This window comes from Octodon degus, unplaced genomic scaffold (assembly GCF_000260255.1).
Source record: "Octodon degus isolate 3935 unplaced genomic scaffold, OctDeg1.0 scaffold00302, whole genome shotgun sequence".
Lineage (NCBI taxonomy): Eukaryota > Metazoa > Chordata > Mammalia > Rodentia > Octodontidae > Octodon > Octodon degus.
In genome coordinates this window covers 380,177-387,032 of record NW_004524878.1, presented here as the reverse complement: position 1 = coordinate 387,032, position 6,856 = coordinate 380,177, and the positions used below count along the sequence as shown (strand labels likewise).

The 6,856-nt window shown below is 36.2% G+C and overlaps 1 pseudogene; it reads right to left on the bottom strand.

The window, feature by feature from the left end:
- Window positions 1-2,307: 2,307 nt before the first annotated feature.
- LOC101587688 lies at window positions 2,308-6,098 on the bottom strand (annotated as a pseudogene).
- Window positions 6,099-6,856: the final 758 nt, after the last annotated feature.

Genomic DNA, 6,856 nt, shown 5'->3' with positions numbered 1-6,856 from the left:
TGTCTCAAACTCACAGTAATCTTCTTGTCTCAACCTCCTGAGTGCTGGGATTATAGGCATGTGCCATCACACTGGATTCCAGAAACATTTTGTTTTTCCTCTGCTGTAAATGATCTCTGATGAGCTCCAGTCCAAATGCTATGAGGAAATTTCTCTGTAATATTTTATACTTGTTATTTTTGTTGCAAACTATCAAGCATACACATTTAGGATCAAGTAAAAAAGAAGCACTGATTAACGCTTTGTGACATCAGAGTTGCTGCATAACTCAACAATATCTATGCCACCTTTGGTAGAAATTTTCCATCTCAGGCTTCCATTCTGATAGAAGTTTCTCTATCAATATTTCCATCATGGTTAAATTTTCACATAAGCAGTACTATTTTGTTTTTCTTTGCCATAGATGAGACCAGTGTTGTATCTTTCTGAAATCCAAAGATTATATTACACAATTTTCTGCTCTGAAATTGTAACATTTCATTTGGAATTTCTGTTTTGTTCTACCTGCAGTTTCTGCAGCTGGGTAACTTGTACTCTGTTTACAAATGTAACATTAGTTGGAAACTGGCGAACCAATTTTGACATGTCACATTCTGACAGTTTGGTAGGTGGGGGTAAGTCTGTTCACAACATCATTCAATTATTACTATATACATAAGAATCTGATGGTTGAATTCCAGGATAAATGTCTAAATTGAAGCATAAGTCTTTGCATCTATAAGAACATAAAGTTTTATGTCATATTTTGACCCATTGCTTTTCTGTAAGTCTTTTACATTCATGCAATCTACATGCAAATCACTGCTAAGTGCAGCAGACCTATGAATGCTTCCAGTTGAGCTAATAAGATATCATAATGAATCCATTTTTGAATATGGTTATTGGTACATATAGAACATTTACTTGCATTTCAGTCTTTGTATATTTCACAGCATCTGGTAGCATTTCATCTGTTAGAATTTCCAACATTGAATGGCAGTGCTGTCATGGTGTCCAATACCTTTTACCCTTACCAAGACCCTCACTATGTTTTTGGACCTAGTTCTAACATTGGGCCATCCCATTTGGTTGCACAACCATTTTGAAACATTTTGACTAGTCAAATATGCACTCATATTACTGATTTTTTTGTCATCTGAATCAAGGAGGTCTGCATTCCCTGTGCCTGTGTCAGTTGATTCTTGCTCTATTTTACTGTTACAAGAACTTTGGTTCATATGGCCAACATCAAAGTTATTTTCATCACCATCGCCATCATCATCCTTCATACACTACTCTTGTGTTATGAAAGCATGCATTTTACTATACTAGATCATTGTCATCATCCATGCATGAGTTATCCTGTTGATACAGTTTTGGTCTCATCCAAAACTTGTAAATCTAGTTTTTTGTGAGCCATTGTACTACATGGAGGTACTTCTATGAGAAAAATCAAAAGAAATTGTCTTTGTTTGAGGTCAACTAGGGCTACATTGTGAGACCTTGCCTCTAAAGAGAAAGAAAAATAGAAGCCTGGAGTGGTCTGGGTCTATTTGACCCTTTGTGATGCTTAGATAAATATGTACAAAAAGGCATTAAATAAGGCATAAGATGGTAAACATCCAGTTTTGCTTTCTTTATTCCTGAGGGAAAGATACCGAGATGCACAAACTGTTATCACACTAAAGTACAAATTTATAGTAGAAAGGCAAGGGGTGGGCCCACTGGAATCAGTCTTACACGTGTATTCCAGGGAAGAAATACAGAGAAAAAACATCCTAAGGATTGATATTACTTCAGTAGAGTCTATTTAATATTTTTAATAATTTTATTCTTTCTAATGGCTTCCACAAGAGAGCAGTACAGTTCAAGTTTATTGCAAACATGTCTTTCAAAAAAGTCAGCCATAATTTTGAAGCAAGCTATCAGACAAATTTATGTTACTATTGGAACTATCCTATAATATATAATGAACATCTATTTAAATACAAAAGTGAATATTTCATTGAGAAATAGAGCCAACAGATTTTTTTTCTCATATCCAAATGTAATATCTTACTGGTTAGTTTCTAAACAGTGCATTTTAAAAAAATGACAAAAGCCTCATTTTGCTCAAGAATACTATTATCCAAATATTATGCAGGTTGTTTTGTAGCAGATATTCATTTGCCAAGCTTCCTTCATGTGGCAAAATGCTTAGTTGTGAATTTGGCGCTGTCCAGAGAGTTCTTTTTCGCTGGAGACTCTGGTGCCATGTGCTGCCAAGAGGTTACCCTGTGGCCACATTCTTGCCACTGTCGGATCCCTTAGGAAGGATAATTCATGTTCTTAACACGCACGGCCAAGCAAAAAACCTCTGGCAAATCCACTGGATATCACAATGTTCTGTTTGATAAATTCAGTTGCTTTTTCTATTGCATTGATTTCAAGTGCTGCTTTATTTGCTTATTCATTAATCTGTCTTTTTGTTTTGTTTACATCTTTTTCGATTCTGTTCCAGTAGATCTGCACATAGGCATTGTGACTGGATATCTTTAAGGGAAGAAAACCACCCACTACTGTCATTGCTGTGAGTTTTCCAGTTTTGTGAGACAAAAGTCTCATGCATTAGCCAGTCATGCCACCCATTATGATAGGGGTAGCTACTGAGTGCATTTCTGTCACAGTACCTGCTCAGTGGCTGAACAATTGATTCCACCACTGGTGTCTTTGTTCATATTCTGTTAAATCCGCCATTTTCCTAAAAGTCCTCATCACTTTTACATTCTCAGAGAGGTGGGTTCTGGGATGCAATGATACTTCTAGAGTCCAGTTCTGGGCTGGAACCCACCCTGCTCTCCCAGTCTGCCCCGCCCTGATTGACCACCCTGCCTGCATCTCCCTCTTCCCTGAAGTGCAAGAGTCACTCACTTTAGGGGGAGAAATTGATGGCTTTTTTTTCTTCTCCACCTTCCAGTGCCCATTTTTCTCAGCATAATTTGTCAATTTTCAGAGGCATTGAATTATTTTTCTAAATTATTGTAACAAGTTCAGACTGACCTGTAGACCTGGTAGGCCCCACTACCTTGGTTGAACTTCAAGAAATCCATGCATAAGGATTGTTTTTTGTAGTGAAAATTTGTTTCGCAGATGAGCAGAAAAGAGCATTTGTTGTTGTGAGGACCACAATTGATCTATTCAACCAGAGTGACTGCAATTTGACAATTGATTTCAGTGGTTATTTTAGGGTATATTTATCCAGTGTCTGGATAGAGAATAACATGTGTTCATTTCTAAAAGTGATTTGTAATATTGCTTCACCACTTATATACTATAGTCTTTGAAATTTGGCTTACTTTCTTTTATAGAACAAATACGTTCACATTTTGGCCAAACAATATATGGTTTCTCTTGTGGCACACAAGTATAATTATTTAATTGTGCCAATTTTCTGTTATGCTTGAGTCATATCAATATTTATGTGCATCTTTTTTAGAATGAATAGATAATTTACAGCACTGAAATGTTAACATTTCATTCTGGCATCCTATTTTAATATTTCTACAAAAAATAAAAATGTTCCTATTCAAATCTACAACAAAACAGTTAAAATAGCTCTTCATTTCTACTCCAGGAGAGGTCAGAAGGCAGGTAGGTACCTTCTATGAAGTAAACATTCATGTGATAGAAAAATTGTGCTAAAAAAAAAGAAAAATTGTGCTTTTTTCATATCTAGCTATGAAAAAAATGGGGATGGAGATGCAAATCTGGTTGAAGTTTCAAAGAAAGGAAAAAAAGAAAAAATTCTACTAGTCAAAGTGTGAAACACTGTACATACTTTCTGAATGTTGTATAATATTCTTTTCAGTTGAGCATCAAACAAGCACCCATAAAGGACTTTGGTTTGATCCCAGGTCTTGGTATTGTGAAATTTCCTTCTACTAGCTCTTGAACTAATTAAGATTTATTAAAGGCAAGTAAACACAGCCAAATATACAACTTTAAAAACCATTATTTGTCCATTCATTGATCATGTAAATGTATTTTTTTCATGTAAATGTATTTTAAAATTAAAAACTCTTTTAAAAAGTTTCGTAAGAGATGTTAATCTCAGTGAAACAGTCCTTGCTCTTTAAAGATTTAGAGTTATCGAAGGTCATCAGAGTGCAAAAGGTCACTAAGTTCATACCCTTCCTTATTTTCTTGTCATTTGTGATAAGTAAAAGCTAGCATAAGGAAGATATTTGTGGAATTACAATTAAAAATATAGTTATTAATTCAAGATGTGTACATGCATGTGTATTCAAGTATATTCTGAGGGTTTACACACTATAATGTTGTTATTTGAAGAGATAGTAATGATCACTAGTAAATTTGGCCATAGTTTTAAGTTTTATATGAATAGAAACTGTTACTATGGTTCACATATAATGACTTAATCATGTAATTTTCACATATAATGACTCAGTCATGTAATTTTACAGAGACTGTGTACAAGCCACAGTCTGTAGCTTGTACTCTGCAGTGGTTTTCAGTCTTAGTTCCTAACACACACACTACTAGTTGCCTATACTGTGCCCATTCTTTTTCTCTTTAAGTAGCAAAAACCCAATTCTCCGTTTTCTTTCTTTGTTTCGCCTCTCTTACCCTCCCCTCCACCTCTTCCCTTCTCTGCCCTCCTCCTCTCTGAGAAATGACACTCAGTGGTCATATTAAATATCATATGCAGTAGCAGGACTCTGACCACAATCTCTGTAGCAATCAACCCAGAGGAGCAAGGACTTTGTTAATGACGGCTGTCCCAACCCCCCATCTCTGTCCCCTTGTGGCTCAGGATGAACAAGAGAAGGACAAATATACTCCCCAAACAAAGCACATAAGATGTCCACTACTAGGTAGTCACTCTATCTATCTCATGCCACTGACCTCCGAGTAGAACACACTTGAAGCCTTCATTTTTTTTTTTAATTACAAATTTTCTCAGGCCTTGCCTGCCTTTAGACTAGTTTTAAGGCAGAGTCACTGACTTCCTTGGTACAGCAAGTTGAATAGTAGGGGAAGTTTATCTTTGATCAGGTGGTTTTTGCTTATTTAGAGAAAAACCAAGTTCCAGCATGAATCATGGCATTATGCTACACTTAAAATCATGACAATACTGCACAATGGGTGATGTGGTTCTGTTTGTAATGAATATAGGAGAATTATGCTTTCATAGTCATAGCATACTTTATTTTATTTTATCATTGTTTTTCTCCTGAGACTATGTCTAGGTTTTGATCTTTCTTCATTGATTTTAGCTGCAATGTGAGTTCTTTCAACTTGAAAATTCAAATACTTTATGTTGCATAAAATTTCTTAAATGTTCTTATTTATTTGTTTTGGTCAGTCTGACATAATAGTATAACTAAATTTCTTTTTTAGTATTAATTTTATTGAGAAGGAAGTAGCAATGAGACAGTTTCAAAACAGGTTAGTAGGACAGTTACAATAATTAATACATTGCATATTGTTGTCTTTGTAGTAGTTATTCATAGTACGATGTGCAGACATGATACCTTGTCTAAACACTATTAGCTCAAAACTTTCTTCTCATTGAACTAAGAGAAATAGCTGTATAGCTATGCTATTTTGTATATATAGATATATATTTTTTTACTACAAAATGAACCTTCATATATATCCCCCTTTTTGTTTACTTTTGTCAGAGATGTGTATTCCATTGTCATTAATATATTTTAGGTGTGTGAATTCAGCAAAATAATACAATATACTCCAGTAAGCCATAATAGTAGTGGGTTATCCGTAGGACTGGCAATGTCGGAAGTTGCTGGCTTGAGCCTTTTACAGCTCAGCATATTAATATAGCTTTACTTTTTATACCTCATTTTTATACTTTTCTGCTGGATGGTTAAGACCAAGATAAAGCAAGACCTATATAACAAAAAATGTAACATTTGTATCTGACAAGATTAGTCAAATCCTCTCAGGATTTACCCTGAAATCCTGATGGGATTCTCTTGTGGCTCTGGAATGATGATGCAGCTCCCTGCCTCCGCGCGATCGCTAGTGGGCTTTGTTACTGACCTCCTCTTTACCTCACCTTCACTGCCTCTATAGCTGACTCCTCTGGTAGTAGACATTTGCAGCAATCAGATTCTTGGTAGTGTCCCAGAAGTAACATGCACGAGTTCTTATCACTAAGCTTTCATCCCTAGATATCCTTGTTCTCTATTCACCATAACTCACAAGGTTTAACAGAGGGTATGTTTGTCACTATAGAGAGGAGATATCGGTGTTTGTTAAATAACTTTTATGTCCCAGTCACTGGGCCAGAAGACAAGGAAGATAAGAAAGATAATCTAGTGAGGGAAACAATTACCAAGCAAAGAAACATAATAAAAAATATAAATATGGTCATAACTGTTATAAAGGAAAAACAGAGCACATCTTTGGATAATAATAACAACAGGAAGACCTTTTCTGCCCCACAGAATATGATGGATGACAAGGAAAAAGAAGACAGGGATGGACTCTGGGAAAGTGATCTTTTAAGTGAGCCTTGTAGGTACAGGAGTCAGCCAGAAAAGCCTTGTACACACAACAACGCTGAACGTCACCTGCTACCCATAGGTACCTAGTGAACAGCTAAATGCCCAGGCATGACATGACCCTCTCTGTATCTGTAAAGTCTCATTCTGACTGGGGAGGATATACCTGATGGGCAGGATGTACAAGTGGACCTAGGCAAAGAAGAAGCAGTTGTGTGGTCAAGGTGAGACCACTTGGCTAGGACAAGGATGGTGGCAGAGGAAACGGAGTGATGTGAATGTATCTATCCAGAGCTGAGAAATAAAATGGGTAAGACTCAGGTATGAACTGTACATGGGGAGGGCATAGG